This window comes from Macrobrachium rosenbergii, chromosome 10 (assembly GCF_040412425.1).
Source record: "Macrobrachium rosenbergii isolate ZJJX-2024 chromosome 10, ASM4041242v1, whole genome shotgun sequence".
Lineage (NCBI taxonomy): Eukaryota > Metazoa > Arthropoda > Malacostraca > Decapoda > Palaemonidae > Macrobrachium > Macrobrachium rosenbergii.
Genome location: NC_089750.1, coordinates 38,686,716 through 38,697,514, shown reverse-complemented (window position 1 = coordinate 38,697,514; position 10,799 = coordinate 38,686,716). Strand labels below are relative to the sequence as shown.

The 10,799-nt window shown below is 39.6% G+C and overlaps 1 long non-coding RNA gene across 1 annotated transcript; it reads left to right on the top strand.

Annotated features, from left to right (window-relative positions):
• The first annotated feature begins 476 nt into the window (after nucleotides 1–476).
• Nucleotides 477–10,147, top strand: LOC136842597 (uncharacterized). The gene is made up of 2 exons (XR_010854275.1): nucleotides 477–9,425; nucleotides 10,016–10,147. It is a non-coding gene; the product is annotated as an uncharacterized lncRNA (long non-coding RNA).
• The last annotated feature ends 652 nt before the right edge of the window (nucleotides 10,148–10,799 follow it).

Below are 10,799 nucleotides of genomic sequence, written 5' to 3'. Positions count from 1 at the left end.
TAAGGTTGTTATGTAGCTATATTGATTTAAAATACTTGATAGTTTCTTTTGCAACATGTTCATACATTTTTTTGGAAAAAATCTTGTGAAACATTCATATGGATTTAAGTTTTCAAAATTAATTACCTAATGGGAGGCTGTGTAATCAAAAACATTACCTAACTGAGTGGGATTATTGTTATTATAATTTATTTTATTCCAATATAATGAATTTGTTACATCAACTGTGGTTGATGAGCATGTTGCTGGGACGTCTTCATCCTTATCTTCTTCGTCAGTGGTATCATCATAATCATCACCATTTGGCATAGGATTGTCAATATATGACCCAAATTCTGAATCAGATCCAAATAAAATGTCATCAATTTCTTCCAAAGATGCTTGACGAGAAGTGAAGGCCATTTTATACCTATAAAGGGGAAAGAAAAAAGTAATTAAGAAGCACCCAGAGTTAAAGGGAAAAATTAAAGGGACAAGATCAGCTGACTAATAAAAACAAAGCAATTTCGAGTATTTTGCCAATAGTATATTAAATGTTGTAATATTTATTACTGAATGTGACGTTTTATATAAGTAACTTACCAAGTATTACATAGCTATACTTTCCCACTTGTGCGGCAGCGTAAATTTTAAGATTCAAGGTAACGCTTCAATTGTTCAGTGTAGGTGACCAGTCCCGCCCACTAATGGGAATGCTAGGAATGACTTGGCAGGCAACCACATTCTCTTTCTGCCATGCTTGGTGTAAACATGGGTATTTGCAGCAGCTTTTGTTTATTATGTGCTGGTTAGATAACCAGATTTCGGTGAAATATTATCGCTGATTTCGAATAGCCTTCAAGCTTTCAGGATCAATATTTTATTGTTTTGTTATTGAGATCTGATTCAAGTTTTACCATGTTTCGCCACAGAGAATTGACAATCAGTTGATTAACTCTGCTTTACCGAGTAGTGTATTATAACGAAAATATCGTGTTCGCTACTGAACCAATGTTTTCGGTGGGAAGTACATGTCGGCAAGTCTTCAATAATGTTTCATAAGGAATTGAAACATGTTTTGTGTGATGGTACTTTGTGTACTTCAAAACAATTGTTGGTAAAGAATTGATTTAGAACATTTTCTTATTAGACTTTCCTTTGCAGAGAACTGAAAAAATGTAAGGGCAGAACATAGGAGAGAAAATACTTATTTTCGGCGATGGGCTTTTGGATAAATAGACTTTCTTGACAGCTGAGAATCAGCGCTTAGCACCCAGAAGCGCCCGCTAACTTTGATACTGAGTGCCCAGGAGTGCTTATTAGCTTCCGGAGCTACTAGCTCGCCTTGTGCCCAGCTACACCTGGCACCACTCACATCCTGGGAGCACCCAGCGCCGGCACCAGCTCCTGATTGTCTGGCGCCAACTCTTCCCACATTAATTTTTTCTCTGCTGCTACTAACCCTCTTAAATTCTCCCATGCCTGGCTCCCTCGCTCCCTTCCCATGCCTTTGCCAGCCTTGTGTATGGGTTACCAGAAGTTAACCTTGTGAGAGTGCTGTGCAGTGGAGGAGGTGATTATTTGGCCTGTCGGTTCTCCTAGACCTAAGTTGCTGTCATACTCCCCTGAACTTGCGAGAAGTCATACTGAAAGTCCAGTGGAGGCTGATGGGAAGTTCCCTGGGTAATTGCCCTGTCAGTTGAACCTGTTGTACGGTCCCAGGTTGCGACAGACAGCCACTGAAAAGGCGTCTTGCCGGAAGTGCAGGAGACGAGGTGACTATCCCGCTCGTCGGATCTCCTAGCCGAAAGGTCACTGTCCTGCTCCCCTAAACCTTGGAGAAGACATATTTGCGATCCAAGGGAGTCTGAGGGGGTTTGCCCCCAGGTAGTTGTCCACCTCACTCGAGCCTGTTGTCCGATTCCAGGCATCGGCGGACACCCGTTGAAAAGGCGTCCAAAATGATGTGCTTTAGTGATATAGGTTCCAGTTTGGAAGTCCATGGTGCTTGTCTCCTGAACTTCAGTTGTGGAGTGCCAGTATCTGGCGCCAAACTCGTTGTTCAGTGCTTGTAGGTGCCCAGCACCTGAGCACCCAGCAACTTCTAAGTGGTTAGGCTAGTGGCTCTAGAGGGCCCCTCCCCACGCTCCTAGATGGAAGGCAGAAGGTCCACTGAAGGTCCAAAGGAGGTTGGTGGGGTTTTCCCAGGGAATGTCACCTCTTCAGTAGAACCTGTCACTCACAGTTCATGTAGTGAAAGACCTTCAGATTGCCATTGGAATGGTGTCCCTTTTAGTGCCCACCAGTTGTCATTGGACTCAAAATTAACCCTGACGAGGTGTTCTAGGTGTTTTTTCTAGTGCGTCCTGACCCTTGAAGAGAGTAGTGACGACGAGATGTCTCTGTTACGTTGCAACAGGCTAGAGATTCTTCTCTCAGCGACATACAAAGCGCCTACTGTGCTTGGCACTGGTTGCCAAAAGTTCGGTGCCAACTCCCGAGTGCCCGGCACCGATTCCCGAACACTCAACACCGATTCTAGAATGCTCGGCGCCTACTACAGAGCGTCGATATCTATCCAGTACTTGACTCATGCCTGTGAACATTTATGACCTGCTCACACAGTTTTTTTTAGAATGCACTGTTCTTTCTTGAACACCAGTTCTCGATTTGAGCGCCTGGCTCTGGTTTTTTCAAGTGGCTGGCGCCAGTTCCCGATAACCTAGCACCAATTCTTCAGTATCAGTCTCCTGCATCTGGGCGCCATATGGAGAGCATTAGTCTGCGTATAGAGAGGTCCCCTTTTCTAAGGGCATTTATGTCCAGTATATGAGCCTCATGAAGAAAGCTCCCTCCTCTTCAACAGCTGGAGGTCTGGTTAAGAAGATAGAGGGCTTTCAGTTTTTAGTTGACATTACCTCGGTTTGTCTCCGAGTCCTGTCCTGTTCAGGTAAGGACAATTGAGATGTCTTTTAGAGATCTCCACTCTTTACTTGGAAACAGTTGCATTCAGCCCTGTTATTTTTGCCTGCAGGCCTACATTTCCTCATCCTTCAGGACACAGCTGAGAGAACTGTGTCTGTTGTGCAGATGGGTTTGGCTCAGTTTTCCAAAAACGCAGTGCTGAACCGGATAATTCTGTCATCCACTCTCCAAGGGCATTTAGATGAAGACCTTACTTATGCAGGAAGTATCCTTCCATGTTCCTGCTGGACTCTGGGAGTATCTCAAGTCTGTGTGGCAGGACAGGGTCCTCTAGTGCGAGGATCTGTGTTCCGGCCCCTCTATGGCAAGCCTACTCTGTCCTCAATCCTCTAGTGTGTGACTTAATGTTCTGGATGTCATTCTTTACTTGGATGACTCACTTCTTCGATTACCTTTGAAGGAAAGTGCGAGGAGGTTTTTTAACATTTGGGGCAGGGAAACTCAGCTGGACACTTGTTTTTCCCCTTACCCCTGAATTAGGTTGGACGTACAGTAGTGGCTGTCCAAACATAAACATTTGGAAGGGAAGTGCCTTTATACCACAAACCCAGACCTAGTTTTCCAATCAAACACCTAGGATCTAGGTTGGGGAGCCTGCTTTGGGAACCGGATAGTTTCTGGAACGCAGCCCTCGGAAGAACAGAATCTTCTCAGATAGCTAAAAGCATTTCACTTTTGACTCCTAGATTGTGGTATTCTTGTCACAAAACCATAGTCCTAAGTATATTCTCCTCTTTGTCAGATAGCTGAAAGCTTTGCACTCGTGGCTTCAATGCTTCTCAACCATTTTTCACACCTAGACTGTGGTAATTTTGGTTCAAGACCACAGTCCTTAAGCATATGGAAAAGAAGGAAGCAAGGAGACTCACTCAGTCTCTCATCTCTCTCCCACCAGTTGGCAGAGAACCCCTATGATGGGCATATCAAATTGAGTTTTCCAGTCACTCGACTTTTTCAGGACATTCAGGACACACGTATTAGTTATGGCAGACGCACTGAACTGTCAGAAGCATGTCTCTCCCACCAAGTGGACCTTGGATCCCCTGGTCTGGCGGAATCTGTGGAATCTTATGGGACAGGTCGATTATGGCTTGGTTTGCCGCCTCAAGAAACCTTTGCCTTCCTCAGTTTGTTCTCCAATCCTAGACCCTCTTACACAGGCAACTGATGCCATGCTGCAAATTACGTCCAACCTGGACCTTTAATTCCCCTCTGTATTCAGACTTGGTCAAGGAAGGGCTGAAGAAGTTTTCAGGTTCATTGCAAGTAATGATGACACTCTTAGCCCCATTCTGAATCATGAATATTGGTTCCCTAACCAGATATGGTTGTTGTTGGATTCTGTGACTCCTTCCACAATCCATATCTACTCAGACAGCCTCACTTCAAAAGAAACCATTAAAGGGTGGACAATTCTTTTCTCGGACAGATTTACAGACTGTCCGGGAGCTTTTCTGGAAGACTTGAACTTTTCAAGACCGATTGTGGAGACTGTTGCAAGATGCAGACAGCAGTCATCTTGCCAGGTACTCCAATCTAAGTAAGCAGTCATCTGTCTGCAAATCCTTTTTAGCTCAGAAAGCAGAACTCTCCCTATACCTGAGGACTGCCAAGGTTGTTCTCTTCTGCCTTCAAGGGGCATAGAGTAATGCTAGGCTTAGTATGTAAATGCAAAGGTCTAGTTTTATCTTCTAACCAATATCTTAGCAACCCATGAAGTCTTCGAAACTTCAAGGCAAAGAAGAGTCTGCTCCATATATTGGAATTTGGACGTAGCTCTTGAGCAGTTAACAGGCTCCTCTGTCAAGCCTCTCCATTTTTTACTCTAACTTGACTAGAAAACTCTGTTCCTTGTAGCCCTAGCAAATGCCAAATGAGTTAGTGAGCTTCAGACTCTAGACAAGCAAGCAGATTTTGCTCAGGGAGACAGTTGATTGTTGGACATCCCTGGCTCTGGGAGAGTGAGCAAAATGTCCAGTTTGAGCTTTCAGGTTTTACCTAAAAAAAGCTGTTTAATCAGAGGGCCATCCATACCTAGAGTGTCTGGACAGGATCCTGTCTCGCCCTTGGTCTATGAATGCATTGGCCTTCATATCCAACAAACTTTGTCCATGAGATGCAATCTCAGATTAAGGAGAACGATTTGCCTACCTGTTAAAGGAAAGCTAAGATGCCAGAATTGCCGCTACCTTAGCTTTTATGCTGAATATGTCACTCACTGCCGTTTGGCAATCGGCCCACTGGAAGTGTAATAGTTCTTCACTTCTAAATTGTTCTTGAAGTCAAAAGTGTTTGAAAATTGTTCAGTACCTTGGGAACATTTTTAGCAATTGGCATACCACTAAGGGAGGAAGCAGAGAATTTCCTCCTTTTATCTCTTCACCTTGTAGTAAGGTGCAGGATTTGGGCGGGGTTTACAATGTGCCTGGAGCACCCACCACTCTCAGTAGTTGTTTTACTTCATTGTAGGTGACTTGAGTTATCTGGTTGCTTTTATTTTTTGGTTCTGTGCCCAGGACAAGGGCACTTAATGGTGCTTTGCTAGCCGTATTAGCCAGCCAGTGGAATACTCTTTCGCTGCAAAGCTCCCACTTATGTAGAGGTGATCCTCGGCTAATACTACCCGCCACTACAAGTTAAGATGGCCACCAACCAGGGACAGTATTCTGCAATAGCCCTCTTAGCTGCTAAGGAACGACAAGCATTGTTTTCCAATGCTAGCAACTTGTCTGTTTCAAATTCATTACATAACTTAATGTTTTGGAATGGAATATGTCCATGTATCCCACCTATCAATGTGGGATTCAGCTGTGTTATTACTTGATAGGTTACTTATATGAAAATGATATTTTCATAATTAAATTGTTTCATATATGCTTACCACGTAATTACAGAATCAGAGCCCACTCCTCCTCCTCCTCGCTGATGGACATAGGGCAGAAACAGAATGAGGTTTGTTAAGTCGTTCCTAGTATTCCCGTTACTGGGCAGGACTGGTCACGTACACTAAACAATCTTGGCACTACTGTGAATTTAAGCTGCTGCACGAGCGGAAAGTATAGCTATGTAATTACTTGGTAAGTATATATGAAATTTAATTTTACTATGAAAATATCATTTTTGAAAGAATAGGTTCAGGATGACAAGTACCCTTAGCTGATTGCTTAGCTTCAAAAGCTCAATGAAGCAGTTCAGCCTTTTCTGAAGTACAGTAGTGCACTGAGATAACGGACCATGGTATATCGTGCTTCTGGATATATCAGTGTGAAATGGAAGTATCAATTTGAGGGTTTTCGCCTCTGGATTGAGGGTTGAATTGTTTTTTCAAGTCAGACGCCGGAAGGAATGCTGGGAGTGTGAGTGAGAAAGCGCATCAGCCACACATGAATACATGTTTATGCTTACAGTACACTGTAATTTCCCTTTACAATACTGTACTGTACTATGTACTGTCCTGCAGTTTATATTAACCTGTTAAACGTCCTTCAGGAGAGACGTCGCCGCTCCCGAATTGTCACATTTTTGCAGAGCATTCATTTGGTCTATGCTAATTTCTTTGGTTTTTTATGTGTTCATTTTTACATTGATATTGATTTTTGTGTATCAAGATATTAGGATAATAAATAATGTAGAATAAGAAAAGATGAAAGAATTTATTTTGCATTTTTATATCCTAAAGATTATAAGCATGAAACATAAAAGGGAAAAAAATTATTCTTTTGAATGCCATTCCCTGAAACATGGAGCCAGTAGGTTAACGAATTGTTTAGTTTCATTTTCATTTGTGTCATGTTTTAGCGCACTCGATATTGTAGGCAAACTTTCTATATTCATCCTGAAACTGGATGGAAAATTTGTTCATTACTTCTACAACGTGCTCCATGACCGTCATCAAAAAACTTCTAAAAAAAAACTCCACAGGGTTTTCCTTACCTGAACACTAAATTTCACACCTTTTGGTGAACGAAAAAGTAAAGGGAACTCCACTGGGTTTCCCTTATCCTGAACAAAAAGTTCTTGGAATCTGCAGGAGAGAGAGAGAGAGAGAGAGAGAGAGAGAGAGAGAGAGAGTTTTGTGTTGATTATGGAAAAGGTTCTGTCATCATCATCCTCTGCAACAAGTAATGATAATATCTCTTCGGGCAAAAGATTTTTCTTTCACCTTAGATCGCTCATTTAGGGGGATTAATGGGATCAAACAAAAATAAATGTGTTGTTTACCAATGAACACCAGAAGGGTAGTGGGAGGTGGAAGTTGTCCTCTTGCCAGACTGTCTTTCCCCTACAAAAAAAGTTGCCATTTACCGCTAATTTAGCTCCCATTGTCACTAACTGACGTGCCTGCAATTTTTATAAGAGGGAAGAGCATTTCGCCTCCGAACTCAGTAGCGTACCATCCTTGAAAGAGGTAGGATGTGTTACTCAATTGAAGGCATTGAGATATGGGATGCGGCTGGGCTGACTGAGATATGCCGTCGGTGACACTTAACAAGTTAATGATAAGGCTTTTATCGTACATTATGGCTACTGTTTGTTTATATAAATATACTTTTTAGCAAAAAAGAAAATGGAATGATGTCAATACTATGAGAAAAACGACTAACCTGATTACATAGCTGTCACACTTCTGTAAGACATTTATTGATTATGTATTTAAACATTTTATAGATATTTTGCTGTGTGTACATTAATATTCTAAAATAAGTAAATCATTGTTATAAGTGCTAAAATTTAGGGGTGTATATATTTAAGAGTAACAGTTTTAGGAGGGTAATCTAAGAGACTGTGGGTTTTTAGGGATGGTGGTTGGGGGTGTATTTTTGTTTGAACTGATATTAAATTGTTTTAGTATGATAATTTAGGGTATTTTTATTTGAAATATTAAATTAGACAGTGAACTGTTAAAATAAGCAGTTTTAAGCATTTTACAGTAGTTTAAGGGGTACAGGGTATAAATGTACTTGAGGCAAAAACATGCATTCACGTATATATACAACGATGTATTGGAGATCCTTTTATAGCTGGGTAGGCTCGGACACTATAGTACATTGTGTTGGTTAGCTACTGTACCAGTAACCAAACTATCATTGGTTAATAAACTATCATTGGTTAATAATCCTGGAATGGAAGACGAGCCTGACCCAAAGGTAGAAGATACTAGTATGGTTGACCACAAGTTTCCTCTTTTGGGAATAATTGCAATTTCTCTTGGCTATATGGTAAATTCTATTTGCAACATAGCAAGACTCTACAAAAGTTGTATAGTTTTCACATGAAATGTTGACGACATGTGTTGAATTTGGTCTGTTGTCATGGCTACCTTCTGTACGTGTATCATTTATCTGGACCTGATGTAGCATCTGAGACATTAAGTGCCTGACAAGCTTCAATAATGTGATCTCAGTTGGCTCTAGATTTCAGCCAGACAGTGTATCCAATGGTGGTATTAGGAATAAACTGGTTGACAGATGTTCATCTCAATGGCACAGTGTTAAAAAGTGACTATATATATATATATACGCACAGACTTGGACTTGAGGATAGCTGGAACATCTGTGAATATGAGGTCCTAATCTCTTACCAGAAATGCGTGTTGGTTCCTCTATTAGCTAGACAGAATCAGAGGATACATGAAACTCAAGAACAGATCAGTGATGTTGATCTGTGGAATTTGAATTAAGCCACTTGCAAAAGTTAGTTGGAGTATTATTAATTGTATGATAGTTTTAGTTATTTTCATTTATTATTTGGTAAATTATCTAATATTTTAAATTTATATGAATATATATATATATTAATTGTTACTTATTAGTAATAGTTTTTATGTTTTGGTATCTTCTAAGTTTTAGATGTTTTAAAATACTAAAGATTATCACCATTAAGAACATCTAAATTGCCTGTTACTCTGTGTTTATGAAAATATCTTTAAATTTACTATCTTCACATGAAACAAGTATACTATCTATATTAATATTTAAGTTATAACATTCCTCATTTAATTAAAAGCAATTTTACCAAATGTTTTTCAATATTTGAATGGAGTTTTGGGGTATGTCATTATTAGGGGGTATACCATATACTATTGGGTGCTTATAAATTCCAATTTTGATGAAGTTTATACGTAAGTAGATGTTTAAAAAAAATTGTAATAGGCTGCAGGCTTACTGCATTATTTTAACATGAAATAATTTAACTGCTACAATTTAATACCAGAGTGTTACATTTAACAAATTCTACTAAAATATTTTTAAGAGCGTTGTTTTTAATCGTGTAATTTATATAATGAGTAGAATGGGCACTCAAGTATATAGTTTTTTTTTTTTTTTTTTAGTCTGCAGCTGAGGAGAATGTGATCAACAAAAAGAGATCCAAGAAGACCCAGAAGAAATACATTGAACGCCAAAAAAAGGCAAAGGTGGAGCCTGCTCTTGAAGAGCAATTCTTGACTGGACGTGTTCTAGGTAAGTAGTGTAACAAATGTTCTATGATATATGGTTGTTGACTTAGATACATGTACCTTAATACCTTTTACATGATAAATGGATGGATGACAGAAGCACTACTTGCCTGATGTATGGTGTCCTCAAAAACTGTGTCTAGCATCCATGGTGTAGTCATAGGCTTCATTGATACAGATTGAGATGCAGTAGTTGAACAGTTCTTATTCTATGTCAGAAGCATCTAAACACACTTCTTTACCTAAGCGCAAATATGACATAGTGACAACTATTAGCAAATATTAACTGGCAAAATAAAGGAAAAGTTACATGAAGATTCTCTCTCCTTATCTAAATAGTTGTGTGAGGAATGGATTGTTGATGCATCAGGAAAGGATTATATTAAGAGTTTTTGGGTTGTTGATGCTACTTTCTATAATGTTTCATAGAAGTAAGCTGTGAAGGCTACTAACTTTTTACTTAGTAGAATATCCTTAGATGAAAAGAGACTGTTTCTTGCATGTTTTGGGAATATGAACTGATGTATAATATGTTGAATGTGGTCATGTACAGTACTTGCCAGGATAAAATGTTTTCATTTTCCTCCCAACCAGCCTGTATTGCCTCCCGCCCTGGTCAGTGTGGACGCTGCGATGGGTACATAGTGGAGGGTAAAGAGCTTGAGTTCTATCTCAAGAAAATAAAAAGCAAAAAGAATAAGTAAGAATAATAAAGACCTAATTGTGCATTTAGTTTTCTTTAACCTGCCTCACTTGAGACAAAAAAGGTTTAGGGTAATTATTTCTTTTATTTAGTTCATTGGTGACTGCTGTATACAGTAGTATGTTTTAGTGAAATGTTTTCACCAATGAAGCTAGATTTTCATCAAGTGTATTTGTTGATGAAACCAGGTTTTGTCACCTGATATCAACATTTTGCTCTGTACAGTTTGAACGAATTTTGTGCGAGAAGTATTCAAATTATTTTGGTGGGCCATAAATGACTGGAGGCAACCCTAGTACAGTAGTGAGTGAGTACTGGATACAAGGAGATCAGCCTGACTTGAGATTTCAAGGGGAATGTAGTGCACCTCCCCATCCCAGAACATCTTGTATATATTTTCTTAGTTATTTTAGTTCTTATCTGTTATGGTAGTGTGTGAACTGTAATTATAATTTTACAATAAAAAATATAAAAAATTAATTGAAAAAACATAACTTGGTAAAATTAGGAAATTCTTAAGAGTTTCTTGGAAAAGAGGCCCCCCACAGGGTTGGAAACATTCACTTTCAACTTCCTGTGGTAGGTACAGAAAATTTTTTAGAATTTCTTTTCTTATACCATGTGCTATACATATCCTCCTCCTACCATTGAATTTTTTTTTTTTAAATTGGCCAA